At 44.3% G+C, this 16,954-nt stretch overlaps 9 non-coding genes across 9 annotated transcripts; all 9 read left to right on the top strand.

Annotated features, from left to right (window-relative positions):
- The first annotated feature begins 830 nt into the window (after nt 1-830).
- On the top strand, nt 831-1,021 carry LOC141192666 (U2 spliceosomal RNA). The gene has a single exon (XR_012265976.1). It is a non-coding gene; the product is annotated as a U2 spliceosomal RNA (small nuclear RNA).
- A 6,201-nt stretch (nt 1,022-7,222) lies between these two features.
- On the top strand, nt 7,223-7,405 carry LOC141193153 (U2 spliceosomal RNA). Its single transcript, XR_012266447.1, has one exon. It is a non-coding gene; the product is annotated as a U2 spliceosomal RNA (small nuclear RNA).
- Nucleotides 7,406-8,520: 1,115 nt separating this feature from the next.
- On the top strand, nt 8,521-8,711 carry LOC141192665 (U2 spliceosomal RNA). Its single transcript, XR_012265975.1, has one exon. It is a non-coding gene; the product is annotated as a U2 spliceosomal RNA (small nuclear RNA).
- Nucleotides 8,712-9,826: 1,115 nt separating this feature from the next.
- Nucleotides 9,827-10,017, top strand: LOC141192664 (U2 spliceosomal RNA). The gene has a single exon (XR_012265974.1). It is a non-coding gene; the product is annotated as a U2 spliceosomal RNA (small nuclear RNA).
- Nucleotides 10,018-11,132: 1,115 nt separating this feature from the next.
- LOC141192663 (U2 spliceosomal RNA) lies at nt 11,133-11,323 on the top strand. The gene has a single exon (XR_012265973.1). It is a non-coding gene; the product is annotated as a U2 spliceosomal RNA (small nuclear RNA).
- A 1,109-nt stretch (nt 11,324-12,432) lies between these two features.
- LOC141192662 (U2 spliceosomal RNA) lies at nt 12,433-12,623 on the top strand. Its single transcript, XR_012265972.1, has one exon. It is a non-coding gene; the product is annotated as a U2 spliceosomal RNA (small nuclear RNA).
- A 1,115-nt stretch (nt 12,624-13,738) lies between these two features.
- On the top strand, nt 13,739-13,929 carry LOC141192661 (U2 spliceosomal RNA). Its single transcript, XR_012265971.1, has one exon. It is a non-coding gene; the product is annotated as a U2 spliceosomal RNA (small nuclear RNA).
- A 1,115-nt stretch (nt 13,930-15,044) lies between these two features.
- Nucleotides 15,045-15,235, top strand: LOC141192660 (U2 spliceosomal RNA). Its single transcript, XR_012265970.1, has one exon. It is a non-coding gene; the product is annotated as a U2 spliceosomal RNA (small nuclear RNA).
- Nucleotides 15,236-16,350: 1,115 nt separating this feature from the next.
- On the top strand, nt 16,351-16,541 carry LOC141192659 (U2 spliceosomal RNA). Its single transcript, XR_012265969.1, has one exon. It is a non-coding gene; the product is annotated as a U2 spliceosomal RNA (small nuclear RNA).
- Nucleotides 16,542-16,954: the final 413 nt, after the last annotated feature.

The following is a 16,954-nucleotide window of genomic DNA, read 5'->3' as shown; positions in this document are numbered from 1 at the left end:
TTTCACCTAAATAACTACAGGTGGTGAGATAAGCTGCACAATATAATTGACCTTTCAGTATATTGTTGCACACACACCATCTATTTAGCAAATGCCCTTGTTATCAACAGCAGCCTTTTAAACTCACCTGAGCTAACAGGTATGTGCGCTGGTTACTCTGCTGCGCTTAAAATTTCTTTTTTGGTTTGCTACAATGCCTTTTCTGAAACGTTGTCTCCCTCTGCTGGAACACTGACTTCTTTCATTTAATGCCTGCAGACTATAAAAGAGAACCCAACCCAAAAAGTTTGGTTGATTAGTCTGTGGCATTCTGTTAAACTGTTGCTTATGGCGGTCTCTGTGAGCTTCTCAGCGACATTCAGCCAGCCAGGTATCCTGCCTGCAGTAGATGGAATGTGGCAATGGAACGCTGGCTGCGCGTGTCATAATAGGCTCTGAGCCTTTATATACCTGTGCACAGCAGCAGCCACCTTCAGTCTGCTGCTGGACAGCCAGCAGCAGCAGCAGCAGGAGAGGTATGTAATCAGGAGCCCTCCTGCTAAGGGTAGACAGCTGCTCGTTCCACCCCACCCCCCGCCTTAATTGGTTCTCCTCCCTTCCAACGGTGTTGAGGCGGGTGGGAACAGCAGGGGGTGTGCTTTGTTTAAAGAGGTGGAGTTATGCAGATCTAAAACGCGTGGATTGCAGCAGCAGCAAGCCGAAAAGTGCAGGCATGTAAGGGATCTAGAGGTTGACAACATGTCTTCTTAACGGGAGTCCAGGAGCTCATCTCCACAAATGGACTTTTCAGGATCCTTGGGTGGCTCCGTAGTTTGAAACCAATTCTGGTTATCGCTTCTCGGCCTTTTGGCTAAGATCAAGTGTAGTATCTGTTCTTATCAGTTTAATATCTGATACGTCCCCTATCTGGGGACCATATATTAAATGGATTTTTAGAACAGGGAGATGGAAAAAGAGCTTGCTCTGTCCACTCCACGCATTGACCTGGTATTGCAGTATCTCCAGGACCGGTGCACCCCTTCTTTAATGCAGTTTCTAAAATCAGAAAGAATTGAATTCAATGTTTTTTGTTCATTTTGCTTGTTTGTCGGATTTTGGGATGGACTCTTTGGCTTTGCTTTTCTTCTCCTCATTGGATTTTTCATGTTCAAAGTTGCAGAAGCCAGATTACAAGCTCATTTTGGTTCAACTTCAGCAACTGTGCATTGCATTGCCATGTAATGTGATGCAATGCTATCTTTCTAGCTCTCCCTTTTTACTTCCTTTTGGATAAACAGACATATTAGGCAAGCATTTTGGAGCTTTCACCTAAATAACTACAGGTGGTGAGATAAGCTGCACAATATAATTGACCTTTCAGTATATTGTTGCACACACACCATCTATTTAGCAAATGCCCTTGTTATCAACAGCAGCCTTTTAAACTCACCTGAGCTAACAGGTATGTGCGCTGGTTACTCTGCTGCGCTTAAAATTTCTTTTTTGGTTTGCTACAATGCCTTTTCTGAAACGTTGTCTCCCTCTGCTGGAACACTGACTTCTTTCATTTAATGCCTGCAGACTATAAAAGAGAACCCAACCCAAAAAGTTTGGTTGATTAGTCTGTGGCATTCTGTTAAACTGTTGCTTATGGCGGTCTCTGTGAGCTTCTCAGCGACATTCAGCCAGCCAGGTATCCTGCCTGCAGTAGATGGAATGTGGCAATGGAACGCTGGCTGCGCGTGTCATAATAGGCTCTGAGCCTTTATATACCTGTGCACAGCAGCAGCCACCTTCAGTCTGCTGCTGGACAGCCAGCAGCAGCAGCAGCAGGAGAGGTATGTAATCAGGAGCCCTCCTGCTAAGGGTAGACAGCTGCTCGTTCCACCCCACCCCCCGCCTTAATTGGTTCTCCTCCCTTCCAACGGTGTTGAGGCGGGTGGGAACAGCAGGGGGTGAAGGTGCTGTGTTTAAAGAGGTGGAGTTATGCAGATCTAAAACGCGTGGATTGCAGCAGCAGCAAGCCGAAAAGTGCAGGCATGTAAGGGATCTAGAGGTTGACAACATGTCTTCTTAACGGGAGTCCAGGAGCTCATCTCCACAAATGGACTTTTCAGGATCCTTGGGTGGCTCCGTAGTTTGAAACCAATTCTGGTTATCGCTTCTCGGCCTTTTGGCTTCGATCTTACAGCTTGTCTGTTTGGTTGTTGTCTATCTGGGTGCTTCCGGTACCCTCTCTCTCGGCCTGGGGGGATCGTTCCTCTTCGGAGGGACTTCACCCCCCTGCTGCTATAGGGAGAGAGGCTTAGTCCGGGAGCAACGGGAAGTGATCCCCTAAAAAGGCATATGCCTTTTTTTTCTTTCCGTAGTTGGCGTACTTTTTTTGGAAGAGATGCCGGCTGTGCTGTCATATGCATCGGGTGAACCCCGGATGAGAAATACAGTGCGAATTGACGTTTTGGAGAAGTTTCGCTGTGAGAAAAACATCCAGTATGTTTGCAACATCATCCTTCTTGGACTTCTGGGATTTAGTAGAGAGGACATCTGCTTCCAGGACAACGAATCGAAAGGTACCTACACCATCACTTTTAGGAGTCAAGGGTGCTGCCAACAACTGGTCCAGAAAGTGAACGAAAATAGCCACATGGACGAAATGGAAGGTTTGATTTTTTCCTTATTATTTGTTTATGAAGAAGTCCAGATTGTGGTTCACTTCCCTAACCCTTTTGTGGAAGTGCTGGATATTTTGACTTTCTTGCGTCGCTATTGCGATGACGTGTCCTTTTTAGGAAAAATTAAAAATGCAGTTAATTTTTGGTGTGGGAAGCGGAGGTTCCTGGCACGATTAAAGAAGGATCCAACGGGAGTCGGAGGAACACAGCACCCTCCCTCCACCTTCACAATCGGGAAGAGCCGAGGATACCTCTTCTATCAAGGTATGCCCTTGTATTGTAGGAATTGTGGCACAATGGGGCATACCCAAGACGCTTGCCAGGAGAGGAGGGCTGCCCGTTGTAATAATTGCAGCCAGTATGGACACTTGACGAAAGACTGTCCTCACAAGAAACAGTGTAATCTGTGCGGGGAGGATGGACATGTATTCCGGAGTTGCCCCCAGAGAACCAAGGTACGGACATATGCAGAGGCAACTGGGGGTCCCTGGCGAAGACAATCTCTAGCTCGCCCCTCAGTGTCCGTCGGGGAGGATCCCCTTGACAGGACTGAGCTAAGCTCTACTGGCCCCTCTGTAGTGGAGGTGGCAAAGAAGAAGCCCCCGCAAAAAGGGGACTATGGGCGGTCCGTCCAGGGACCGGAGCAGGGATGCTCTTCTGTTCGGGAGGGTGTCTCTGTGTCGATGGCCCCTGAAGATGTGTGTGTTTCTGGTGTGCTGGAGCAGGGTGCCCCCAGTATGTTGGCACTGGTGGGCCCTGCTGCGAAGGCCCCAGATGCTATTCAAGTGTCGAGCCAGCAGGACGCAGTGTGTTTTTCCCTAGGTGACGACCTCGAGAAGAGAGACCATGAGGCAGTAGTGGGAGAAGATTGCACTAGTGACCTACCTGAACCCAGCGGGAAAAAGATGCGTGCGGATGTCTGTCCGGATTCACCGGATGTTTCCTTGGGTGTCGGTGATTTGTGGCTGCAGGGAGCAGGAGCTGGATACCCGGTCACTGCCTCGGATCCAATGAACATTTCCTTTTCCCCGGAGTCAGGGATCTTGGAGGCACTGTTGGATCATAGTCCTGAACAGGTCAAGATGATTCTGGATGACTCCCTCCCACCTTGACTTTAATGCCGTCCATAAAATGCCTCTCACTGAATGTGAGATCTTTAAAGAGCCCTGTTCGCAGGGCTGCTCTTTTTCAATATTTAGAGACTTTAGACTTTGATGTGTGTTTATTGCAGGAATGTGGACTACAACACTCAATTAATTATGACGAGCTTAAAAAGGATTGGAAGTCGGGACCGTCAGTGTGGTCCGGCTCAAATGTGAATACGTCTGCTGGAGTGGGTTTGCTCTGTCGTGGTAATAACATCGTGTTTTCCTCTGTTACAGAGATTACACCAGGCAGGGCAATGTTAGTACATTTGCATATTAATAATTTTAGTTTTCGCATAATTAATGTGTATGCTCCTCCCGACAAGCAAGAGCGCATCCAATTGTTTGAAATTTTGCCTGTATTTTGTGTTGGGTCTTCTCCCCTCCTGATAGGTGGGGATTTCAACTGCCTTAGTGTCGGCGAACAACGAGTAGGAGGGGACCCTCTCCGTAAGTTGGATAAGTCATGTTTTCTGCTAAAAAATTTTCAAACTGATTTTAAGCTATGCGATGCCTGGAGGTCTCTTTCACCGACGGACCCTGGATTTACATGGTCCGGTCGGGGAGTGGCCTCTAGGATCGATTTTATGTTTTTATCTGTGGATTTTAAGCCGGTGATGTTTGATCTAATGTCTAATTTATTTTCCGATCACAAAATGTTAAAATTACAGTTAGAATACCAAGGAGAGCAGAGAATAAACAAAGGACTGTGGCGTTTGGGGACACATCTGCTGGAGGATCCTCAGATAAGGTCGGATTTTTGTACAGCCTACCAGGAATGGAGACAACATAGGCCTCCTTATATAAAAATGTTGTCTTGGTGGGAAAAGATTAAAAATAAAATTAGGCTTTTTTTTATCACGGCAGGGAGGAAGAAATCAAGACAGAAAAAACAATTTTTCTCAAATCTAAATACTAGGCTGCAGACACTTTATAAATTTAAAGAGATTGGGTTGGAGGTGGAGGAAGACATTGTCAGCCTAAAAGCAGAAATACATACACTTTTGGAGCAGAAGGGGAGAGAGGTTATTTTTAATTCAAAGGTAAAGCAGTTAGAAGAAGATGAAAAATGTACACGCTTCTTTTTTAAAAAAGCAATGGAGAGGAAAGATGCGATTACTTGTTTAGGTGAAGAATCCACTATACAGGGCATGAAGAACGTGGCTTTTGATTTTTACCGACTCCTTTTTAGTGAGAAAAGTGTGGATGATTCCTTTTTACAAGATGCTCTTAATGTCCTAGATTTTAAGTTGAATCAGTCAGATCAGGAGTTTTTAATACGGGATTTTAGCTTAGAGGAACTTTTTAACATTTTTAAAAGTTTTTCAAAGGGCAAAGCTCCGGGAGCAGACGGTCTCCCCGTCGAATTTTATCTGACTTTCTGGGATATTTTAAAGGATGATCTTTTAGCACTTTTTAAGGAGGTTTTTAAGTGTAAACGGTTGCCCAAGGGATGGAGGAGGGGAATAGTGTCCTTGATCTTTAAAAAGAAAGGGGCTCGTGAGGACCTTGCAAATTGGAGGCCTATCACCCTCCTCAACATGGATTATAAAGTATTAGCCAAATTTATTGCATGCCGGCTTAAAATGATAATTGATAAGTTGATACAACCAGAACAAGTTTGTGGTGTACCGGGAAGGAGTATTGCGGAGGTGTTAAATGTCATAAGAGATGCAATATGGTATACTAGGGATCGTGGTCAGAATTTAGCCCTGTTGGCGCTGGACATTGAGAAGGCGTTCGACAGGGTATCGCACAAGTATCTTTTTAGTGTTTTAAAGAAGATGGCGATCCCGGATTTTATCATGTCTCTAATTAAGATTTTGTATAAAGATTCATATTGTCAAATCTCTGTTAATGGCTTCTTAACAGGTGAAATACCGCTGGAATCCGGAGTGAAGCAGGGCTGCCCTTTGTCCCCGATCCTGTTTATTTGTGCTATGGAGCCTTTATTATGCCAAATTAGGAAAGATAAAGTGATCCGTGGGGTCCCTGTTCCGGGTGGAGGGGGGGCCCAAATTAAAGTCTTCGGGTATATGGACGATGTTACTGCCATCTGCACGGATCCTGCTTCCCTCCGGAGGGTGGTGAGGTGTACCAGTTTTTTTAGTCAGGCTTCAGGTTTTAAGTTGAATTTTAATAAAACTGAGTGTTTGACAATTGGTTCCTGGGATACAGTGGACCTACCAGCAGTCAAAATGAAGTGTGATAAAGTTAAAATTTTGGGCATTACTTTTAATAAAGAAAATGACGGGGTTGTGAGTTGGGGGGAGGTCCAGGAGAAAATGGTGAAGAAACTATCCTTTTGGAATTTGCGTAGTTTGTCAATCGAAGGGAAAGTTCTAATTATTAAGTCTGTATTATTGCCAATGATGTTATATGTTGCAATTGTGTACCCTCCCTCCGACTTAATGCTCAAAAAGCTGACTCGCTGCATGTTTATATTTATTTGGGGCTCGAAGATGGAAAAAGTAAAACGCACAGAAATGTATAAAAGGCATCAAAATGGTGGAAAGGATGTCCCGGATTTGAGCATGTTTTTGTATATAAATTTCTTCTGTTTCTGTTTTAAGCTTCTTAATTCTAACAGTGTTTTTAGTCTGTTTTTAAAATATACTTGTGGTTATGTTTTTAAGAGATGGCTACGGCCATCCTTATCTTCGCCTGTTTTATTATGTCCCCCAAAGCATCTTATCATCTTAGAGAAAGTATGTAGAAATTATAAATTAAGAGACTTGGATACTGATATTCTTCAAGACCGAAGGAAATTGATAACTCATCTGAGAAGGGAAGAAAGAGTATCTGAAGTAATCAACTTTTCCTGGAGCAGATCCAAGCGAGTCTGGAGGAATGTGTTTGGAAAGTTTCTCGCAAATATTCATAAAGACCTTGCCTGGATGTCCGTCCACCAGTGCCTCCCAACTAGAGACTTTCAGCACAGGAGAGGCCTGGCGGCGCGGGCAAAATGTCCTAGAGACTCGTGTGGAAGTGATGAGACGGTTTTACATCTGTTTTGGAACTGTTTTTATGCGCAAGAACTTTGGCGGAGACTGGGGGTGCTTTTGAAATGGGTTTGTGGTCTGAAAGACTTTTGTCACGAATATGTTTTATACGGACTTTTTAATTGCCCAACTTTACATCAAACCAAAATATGCTGGTGTATAATAAATTGTGCAAAAAGTGCTATGTGGAAAGTGAGGAATATTTTGTTGTTCAAACGTGACTGTATTTCCATCAATGATTGTATTAGAATGGTTTTTAGCGAAATGTATATTTATTATTTGAAAGATGTCAAAGATGTGGGTAAACACGAAGCGAATAGAAGATGGTGTTTTTACATGTGGAATACTATTTTGTACTAATAATGTCTGTGGAAAGAGCTCTATTAACGCTGTAAATAAGAATAATGTGTTTTTGTACTTTTTTATATCTGAATAAATTTATGTTGAAACCTTATCTGTTCTTATCAGTTTAATATCTGATACGTCCCCTATCTGGGGACCATATATTAAATGGATTTTTAGAACAGGGAGATGGAAAAAGAGCTTGCTCTGTCCACTCCACGCATTGACCTGGTATTGCAGTATCTCCAGGACCGGTGCACCCCTTCTTTAATGCAGTTTCTAAAATCAGAAAGAATTGAATTCAATGTTTTTTGTTCATTTTGCTTGTTTGTCGGATTTTGGGATGGACTCTTTGGCTTTGCTTTTCTTCTCCTCATTGGATTTTTCATGTTCAAAGTTGCAGAAGCCAGATTACAAGCTCATTTTGGTTCAACTTCAGCAACTGTGCATTGCATTGCCATGTAATGTGATGCAATGCTATCTTTCTAGCTCTCCCTTTTTACTTCCTTTTGGATAAACAGACATATTAGGCAAGCATTTTGGAGCTTTCACCTAAATAACTACAGGTGGTGAGATAAGCTGCACAATATAATTGACCTTTCAGTATATTGTTGCACACACACCATCTATTTAGCAAATGCCCTTGTTATCAACAGCAGCCTTTTAAACTCACCTGAGCTAACAGGTATGTGCGCTGGTTACTCTGCTGCGCTTAAAATTTCTTTTTTGGTTTGCTACAATGCCTTTTCTGAAACGTTGTCTCCCTCTGCTGGAACACTGACTTCTTTCATTTAATGCCTGCAGACTATAAAAGAGAACCCAACCCAAAAAGTTTGGTTGATTAGTCTGTGGCATTCTGTTAAACTGTTGCTTATGGCGGTCTCTGTGAGCTTCTCAGCGACATTCAGCCAGCCAGGTATCCTGCCTGCAGTAGATGGAATGTGGCAATGGAACGCTGGCTGCGCGTGTCATAATAGGCTCTGAGCCTTTATATACCTGTGCACAGCAGCAGCCACCTTCAGTCTGCTGCTGGACAGCCAGCAGCAGCAGCAGCAGGAGAGGTATGTAATCAGGAGCCCTCCTGCTAAGGGTAGACAGCTGCTCGTTCCACCCCACCCCCCGCCTTAATTGGTTCTCCTCCCTTCCAACGGTGTTGAGGCGGGTGGGAACAGCAGGGGGTGAAGGTGCTGTGTTTAAAGAGGTGGAGTTATGCAGATCTAAAACGCGTGGATTGCAGCAGCAGCAAGCCGAAAAGTGCAGGCATGTAAGGGATCTAGAGGTTGACAACATGTCTTCTTAACGGGAGTCCAGGAGCTCATCTCCACAAATGGACTTTTCAGGATCCTTGGGTGGCTCCGTAGTTTGAAACCAATTCTGGTTATCGCTTCTCGGCCTTTTGGCTAAGATCAAGTGTAGTATCTGTTCTTATCAGTTTAATATCTGATACGTCCCCTATCTGGGGACCATATATTAAATGGATTTTTAGAACAGGGAGATGGAAAAAGAGCTTGCTCTGTCCACTCCACGCATTGACCTGGTATTGCAGTATCTCCAGGACCGGTGCACCCCTTCTTTAATGCAGTTTCTAAAATCAGAAAGAATTGAATTCAATGTTTTTTGTTCATTTTGCTTGTTTGTCGGATTTTGGGATGGACTCTTTGGCTTTGCTTTTCTTCTCCTCATTGGATTTTTCATGTTCAAAGTTGCAGAAGCCAGATTACAAGCTCATTTTGGTTCAACTTCAGCAACTGTGCATTGCATTGCCATGTAATGTGATGCAATGCTATCTTTCTAGCTCTCCCTTTTTACTTCCTTTTGGATAAACAGACATATTAGGCAAGCATTTTGGAGCTTTCACCTAAATAACTACAGGTGGTGAGATAAGCTGCACAATATAATTGACCTTTCAGTATATTGTTGCACACACACCATCTATTTAGCAAATGCCCTTGTTATCAACAGCAGCCTTTTAAACTCACCTGAGCTAACAGGTATGTGCGCTGGTTACTCTGCTGCGCTTAAAATTTATTTTTTGGTTTGCTACAATGCCTTTTCTGAAACGTTGTCTCCCTCTGCTGGAACACTGACTTCTTTCATTTAATGCCTGCAGACTATAAAAGAGAACCCAACCCAAAAAGTTTGGTTGATTAGTCTGTGGCATTCTGTTAAACTGTTGCTTATGGCGGTCTCTGTGAGCTTCTCAGCGACATTCAGCCAGCCAGGTATCCTGCCTGCAGTAGATGGAATGTGGCAATGGAACGCTGGCTGCGCGTGTCATAATAGGCTCTGAGCCTTTATATACCTGTGCACAGCAGCAGCCACCTTCAGTCTGCTGCTGGACAGCCAGCAGCAGCAGCAGCAGGAGAGGTATGTAATCAGGAGCCCTCCTGCTAAGGGTAGACAGCTGCTCGTTCCACCCCACCCCCCGCCTTAATTGGTTCTCCTCCCTTCCAACGGTGTTGAGGCGGGTGGGAACAGCAGGGGGTGAAGGTGCTGTGTTTAAAGAGGTGGAGTTATGCAGATCTAAAACGCGTGGATTGCAGCAGCAGCAAGCCGAAAAGTGCAGGCATGTAAGGGATCTAGAGGTTGACAACATGTCTTCTTAACGGGAGTCCAGGAGCTCATCTCCACAAATGGACTTTTCAGGATCCTTGGGTGGCTCCGTAGTTTGAAACCAATTCTGGTTATCGCTTCTCGGCCTTTTGGCTAAGATCAAGTGTAGTATCTGTTCTTATCAGTTTAATATCTGATACGTCCCCTATCTGGGGACCATATATTAAATGGATTTTTAGAACAGGGAGATGGAAAAAGAGCTTGCTCTGTCCACTCCACGCATTGACCTGGTATTGCAGTATCTCCAGGACCGGTGCACCCCTTCTTTAATGCAGTTTCTAAAATCAGAAAGAATTGAATTCAATGTTTTTTGTTCATTTTGCTTGTTTGTCGGATTTTGGGATGGACTCTTTGGCTTTGCTTTTCTTCTCCTCATTGGATTTTTCATGTTCAAAGTTGCAGAAGCCAGATTACAAGCTCATTTTGGTTCAACTTCAGCAACTGTGCATTGCATTGCCATGTAATGTGATGCAATGCTATCTTTCTAGCTCTCCCTTTTTACTTCCTTTTGGATAAACAGACATATTAGGCAAGCATTTTGGAGCTTTCACCTAAATAACTACAGGTGGTGAGATAAGCTGCACAATATAATTGACCTTTCAGTATATTGTTGCACACACACCATCTATTTAGCAAATGCCCTTGTTATCAACAGCAGCCTTTTAAACTCACCTGAGCTAACAGGTATGTGCGCTGGTTACTCTGCTGCGCTTAAAATTTCTTTTTTGGTTTGCTACAATGCCTTTTCTGAAACGTTGTCTCCCTCTGCTGGAACACTGACTTCTTTCATTTAATGCCTGCAGACTATAAAAGTGAACCCAACCCAAAAAGTTTGGTTGATTAGTCTGTGGCATTCTGTTAAACTGTTGCTTATGGCGGTCTCTGTGAGCTTCTCAGCGACATTCAGCCAGCCAGGTATCCTGCCTGCAGTAGATGGAATGTGGCAATGGAACGCTGGCTGCGCGTGTCATAATAGGCTCTGAGCCTTTATATACCTGTGCACAGCAGCAGCCACCTTCAGTCTGCTGCTGGACAGCCAGCAGCAGCAGCAGCAGGAGAGGTATGTAATCAGGAGCCCTCCTGCTAAGGGTAGACAGCTGCTCGTTCCACCCCACCCCCCGCCTTAATTGGTTCTCCTCCCTTCCAACGGTGTTGAGGCGGGTGGGAACAGCAGGGGGTGAAGGTGCTGTGTTTAAAGAGGTGGAGTTATGCAGATCTAAAACGCGTGGATTGCAGCAGCAACAAGCCGAAAAGTGCAGGCATGTAAGGGATCTAGAGGTTGACAACATGTCTTCTTAACGGGAGTCCAGGAGCTCATCTCCACAAATGGACTTTTCAGGATCCTTGGGTGGCTCCGTAGTTTGAAACCAATTCTGGTTATCGCTTCTCGGCCTTTTGGCTAAGATCAAGTGTAGTATCTGTTCTTATCAGTTTAATATCTGATACGTCCCCTATCTGGGGACCATATATTAAATGGATTTTTAGAACAGGGAGATGGAAAAAGAGCTTGCTCTGTCCACTCCACGCATTGACCTGGTATTGCAGTATCTCCAGGACCGGTGCACCCCTTCTTTAATGCAGTTTCTAAAATCAGAAAGAATTGAATTCAATGTTTTTTGTTCATTTTGCTTGTTTGTCGGATTTTGGGATGGACTCTTTGGCTTTGCTTTTCTTCTCCTCATTGGATTTTTCATGTTCAAAGTTGCAGAAGCCAGATTACAAGCTCATTTTGGTTCAACTTCAGCAACTGTGCATTGCATTGCCATGTAATGTGATGCAATGCTATCTTTCTAGCTCTCCCTTTTTACTTCCTTTTGGATAAACAGACATATTAGGCAAGCATTTTGGAGCTTTCACCTAAATAACTACAGGTGGTGAGATAAGCTGCACAATATAATTGACCTTTCAGTATATTGTTGCACACACACCATCTATTTAGCAAATGCCCTTGTTATCAACAGCAGCCTTTTAAACTCACCTGAGCTAACAGGTATGTGCGCTGGTTACTCTGCTGCGCTTAAAATTTCTTTTTTGGTTTGCTACAATGCCTTTTCTGAAACGTTGTCTCCCTCTGCTGGAACACTGACTTCTTTCATTTAATGCCTGCAGACTATAAAAGAGAACCCAACCCAAAAAGTTTGGTTGATTAGTCTGTGGCATTCTGTTAAACTGTTGCTTATGGCGGTCTCTGTGAGCTTCTCAGCGACATTCAGCCAGCCAGGTATCCTGCCTGCAGTAGATGGAATGTGGCAATGGAACGCTGGCTGCGCGTGTCATAATAGGCTCTGAGCCTTTATATACCTGTGCACAGCAGCAGCCACCTTCAGTCTGCTGCTGGACAGCCAGCAGCAGCAGGAGAGGTATGTAATCAGGAGCCCTCCTGCTAAGGGTAGACAGCTGCTCGTTCCACCCCACCCCCCGCCTTAATTGGTTCTCCTCCCTTCCAACGGTGTTGAGGCGGGTGGGAACAGCAGGGGGTGAAGGTGCTGTGTTTAAAGAGGTGGAGTTATGCAGATCTAAAACGCGTGGATTGCAGCAGCAGCAAGCCGAAAAGTGCAGGCATGTAAGGGATCTAGAGGTTGACAACATGTCTTCTTAACGGGAGTCCAGGAGCTCATCTCCACAAATGGACTTTTCAGGATCCTTGGGTGGCTCCGTAGTTTGAAACCAATTCTGGTTATCGCTTCTCGGCCTTTTGGCTAAGATCAAGTGTAGTATCTGTTCTTATCAGTTTAATATCTGATACGTCCCCTATCTGGGGACCATATATTAAATGGATTTTTAGAACAGGGAGATGGAAAAAGAGCTTGCTCTGTCCACTCCACGCATTGACCTGGTATTGCAGTATCTCCAGGACCGGTGCACCCCTTCTTTAATGCAGTTTCTAAAATCAGAAAGAATTGAATTCAATGTTTTTTGTTCATTTTGATTGTTTGTCGGATTTTGGGATGGACTCTTTGGCTTTGCTTTTCTTCTCCTCATTGGATTTTTCATGTTCAAAGTTGCAGAAGCCAGATTACAAGCTCATTTTGGTTCAACTTCAGCAACTGTGCATTGCATTGCCATGTAATGTGATGCAATGCTATCTTTCTAGCTCTCCCTTTTTACTTCCTTTTGGATAAACAGACATATTAGGCAAGCATTTTGGAGCTTTCACCTAAATAACTACAGGTGGTGAGATAAGCTGCACAATATAATTGACCTTTCAGTATATTGTTGCACACACACCATCTATTTAGCAAAAGCCCTTGTTATCAACAGCAGCCTTTTAAACTCACCTGAGCTAACAGGTATGTGCGCTGGTTACTCTGCTGCACTTAAAATTTCTTTTTTGGTTTGCTACAATGCCTTTTCTGAAACGTTGTCTCCCTCTGCTGGAACACTGACTTCTTTCATTTAATGCCTGCAGACTATAAAAGAGAACCCAACCCAAAAAGTTTGGTTGATTAGTCTGTGGCATTCTGTTAAACTGTTGCTTATGGCGGTCTCTGTGAGCTTCTCAGCGACATTCAGCCAGCCAGGTATCCTGCCTGCAGTAGATGGAATGTGGCAATGGAACGCTGGCTGCGCGTGTCATAATAGGCTCTGAGCCTTTATATACCTGTGCACAGCAGCAGCCACCTTCAGTCTGCTGCTGGACAGCCAGCAGCAGCAGCAGCAGGAGAGGTATGTAATCAGGAGCCCTCCTGCTAAGGGTAGACAGCTGCTCGTTCCACCCCACCCCCCGCCTTAATTGGTTCTCCTCCCTTCCAACGGTGTTGAGGCGGGTGGGAACAGCAGGGGGTGAAGGTGCTGTGTTTAAAGAGGTGGAGTTATGCAGATCTAAAACGCGTGGATTGCAGCAGCAGCAAGCCGAAAAGTGCAGGCATGTAAGGGATCTAGAGGTTGACAACATGTCTTCTTAACGGGAGTCCAGGAGCTCATCTCCACAAATGGACTTTTCAGGATCCTTGGGTGGCTCCGTAGTTTGAAACCAATTCTGGTTATCGCTTCTCGGCCTTTTGGCTAAGATCAAGTGTAGTATCTGTTCTTATCAGTTTAATATCTGATACGTCCCCTATCTGGGGACCATATATTAAATGGATTTTTAGAACAGGGAGATGGAAAAAGAGCTTGCTCTGTCCACTCCACGCATTGACCTGGTATTGCAGTATCTCCAGGACCGGTGCACCCCTTCTTTAATGCAGTTTCTAAAATCAGAAAGAATTGAATTCAATGTTTTTTGTTCATTTTGCTTGTTTGTCGGATTTTGGGATGGACTCTTTGGCTTTGCTTTTCTTCTCCTCATTGGATTTTTCATGTTCAAAGTTGCAGAAGCCAGATTACAAGCTCATTTTGGTTCAACTTCAGCAACTGTGCATTGCATTGCCATGTAATGTGATGCATTGCTATCTTTCTAGCTCTCCCTTTTTACTTCCTTTTGGATAAACAGACATATTAGGCAAGCATTTTGGAGCTTTCACCTAAATAACTACAGGTGGTGAGATAAGCTGCACAATATAATTGACCTTTCAGTATATTGTTGCACACACACCATCTATTTAGCAAATGCCCTTGTTATCAACAGCAGCCTTTTAAACTCACCTGAGCTAACAGGTATGTGCGCTGGTTACTCTGCTGCGCTTAAAATTTCTTTTTTGGTTTGCTACAATGCCTTTTCTGAAACGTTGTCTCCCTCTGCTGGAACACTGACTTCTTTCATTTAATGCCTGCAGACTATAAAAGAGAACCCAACCGAAAAAGTTTGGTTGATTAGTCTGTGGCATTCTGTTAAACTGTTGCTTATGGCGGTCTCTGTGAGCTTCTCAGCGACATTCAGCCAGCCAGGTATCCTGCCTGCAGTAGATGGAATGTGGCAATGGAACGCTGGCTGCGCGTGTCATAATAGGCTCTGAGCCTTTATATACCTGTGCACAGCAGCAGCCACCTTCAGTCTGCTGCTGGACAGCCAGCAGCAGCAGCAGCAGGAGAGGTATGTAATCAGGAGCCCTCCTGCTAAGGGTAGACAGCTGCTCGTTCCACCCCACCCCCCGCCTTAATTGGTTCTCCTCCCTTCCAACGGTGTTGAGGCGGGTGGGAACAGCAGGGGGTGAAGGTGCTGTGTTTAAAGAGGTGGAGTTATGCAGATCTAAAACGCGTGGATTGCAGCAGCAGCAAGCCGAAAAGTGCAGGCATGTAAGGGATCTAGAGGTTGACAACATGTCTTCTTAACGGGAGTCCAGGAGCTCATCTCCACAAATGGACTTTTCAGGATCCTTGGGTGGCTCCGTAGTTTGAAACCAATTCTGGTTATCGCTTCTCGGCCTTTTGGCTAAGATCAAGTGTAGTATCTGTTCTTATCAGTTTAATATCTGATACGTCCCCTATCTGGGGACCATATATTAAATGGATTTTTAGAACAGGGAGATGGAAAAAGAGCTTGCTCTGTCCACTCCACGCATTGACCTGGTATTGCAGTATCTCCAGGACCGGTGCACCCCTTCTTTAATGCAGTTTCTAAAATCAGAAAGAATTGAATTCAATGTTTTTTGTTCATTTTGCTTGTTTGTCGGATTTTGGGATGGACTCTTTGGCTTTGCTTTTCTTCTCCTCATTGGATTTTTCATGTTCAAAGTTGCAGAAGCCAGATTACAAGCTCATTTTGGTTCAACTTCAGCAACTGTGCATTGCATTGCCATGTAATGTGATGCAATGCTATCTTTCTAGCTCTCCCTTTTTACTTCCTTTTGGATAAACAGACATATTAGGCAAGCATTTTGGAGCTTTCACCTAAATAACTACAGGTGGTGAGATAAGCTGCACAATATAATTGACCTTTCAGTATATTGTTGCACACACACCATCTATTTAGCAAATGCCCTTGTTATCAACAGCAGCCTTTTAAACTCACCTGAGCTAACAGGTATGTGCGCTGGTTACTCTGCTGCGCTTAAAATTTCTTTTTTGGTTTGCTACAATGCCTTTTCTGAAACGTTGTCTCCCTCTGCTGGAACACTGACTTCTTTCATTTAATGCCTGCAGACTATAAAAGAGAACCCAACCGAAAAAGTTTGGTTGATTAGTCTGTGGCATTCTGTTAAACTGTTGCTTATGGCGGTCTCTGTGAGCTTCTCAGCGACATTCAGCCAGCCAGGTATCCTGCCTGCAGTAGATGGAATGTGGCAATGGAACGCTGGCTGCGCGTGTCATAATAGGCTCTGAGCCTTTATATACCTGTGCACAGCAGCAGCCACCTTCAGTCTGCTGCTGGACAGCCAGCAGCAGCAGCAGCAGGAGAGGTATGTAATCAGGAGCCCTCCTGCTAAGGGTAGACAGCTGCTCGTTCCACCCCACCCCCCGCCTTAATTGGTTCTCCTCCCTTCCAACGGTGTTGAGGCGGGTGGGAACAGCAGGGGGTGAAGGTGCTGTGTTTAAAGAGGTGGAGTTATGCAGATCTAAAACGCGTGGATTGCAGCAGCAGCAAGCCGAAAAGTGCAGGCATGTAAGGGATCTAGAGGTTGACAATATGTCTTCTTAACGGGAGTCCAGGAGCTCATCTCCACAAATGGACTTTTCAGGATCCTTGGGTGGCTCCGTAGTTTGAAACCAATTCTGGTTATCGCTTCTCGGCCTTTTGGCTAAGATCAAGTGTAGTATCTGTTCTTATCAGTTTAATATCTGATACGTCCCCTATCTGGGGACCATATATTAAATGGATTTTTAGAACAGGGAGATGGAAAAAGAGCTTGCTCTGTCCACTCCACGCATTGACCTGGTATTGCAGTATCTCCAGGACCGGTGCACCCCTTCTTTAATGCAGTTTCTAAAATCAGAAAGAATTGAATTCAATGTTTTTTGTTCATTTTGCTTGTTTGTCGGATTTTGGGATGGACTCTTTGGCTTTGCTTTTCTTCTCCTCATTGGATTTTTCATGTTCAAAGTTGCAGAAGCCAGATTACAAGCTCATTTTGGTTCAACTTCAGCAACTGTGCATTGCATTGCCATGTAATGTGATGCAATGCTATCTTTCTAGCTCTCCCTTTTTACTTCCTTTTGGATAAACAGACATATTAGGCAAGCATTTTGGAGCTTTCACCTAAATAACTACAGGTGGTGAGATAAGCTGCACAATATAATTGACCTTTCAGTATATTGTTGCACACACACCATCTATTTAGCAAATGCCCTTGTTATCAACAGCAGCCTTTTAAACTCACCTGAG

This window comes from Phyllobates terribilis, unplaced genomic scaffold, assembly GCF_046119375.1.
Source record: "Phyllobates terribilis strain yellow unplaced genomic scaffold, ASM4611937v1 Scaffold_63__1_contigs__length_7903474, whole genome shotgun sequence".
Lineage (NCBI taxonomy): Eukaryota > Metazoa > Chordata > Amphibia > Anura > Dendrobatidae > Phyllobates > Phyllobates terribilis.
This window is presented reverse-complemented; position numbering and strand designations above follow the sequence as displayed.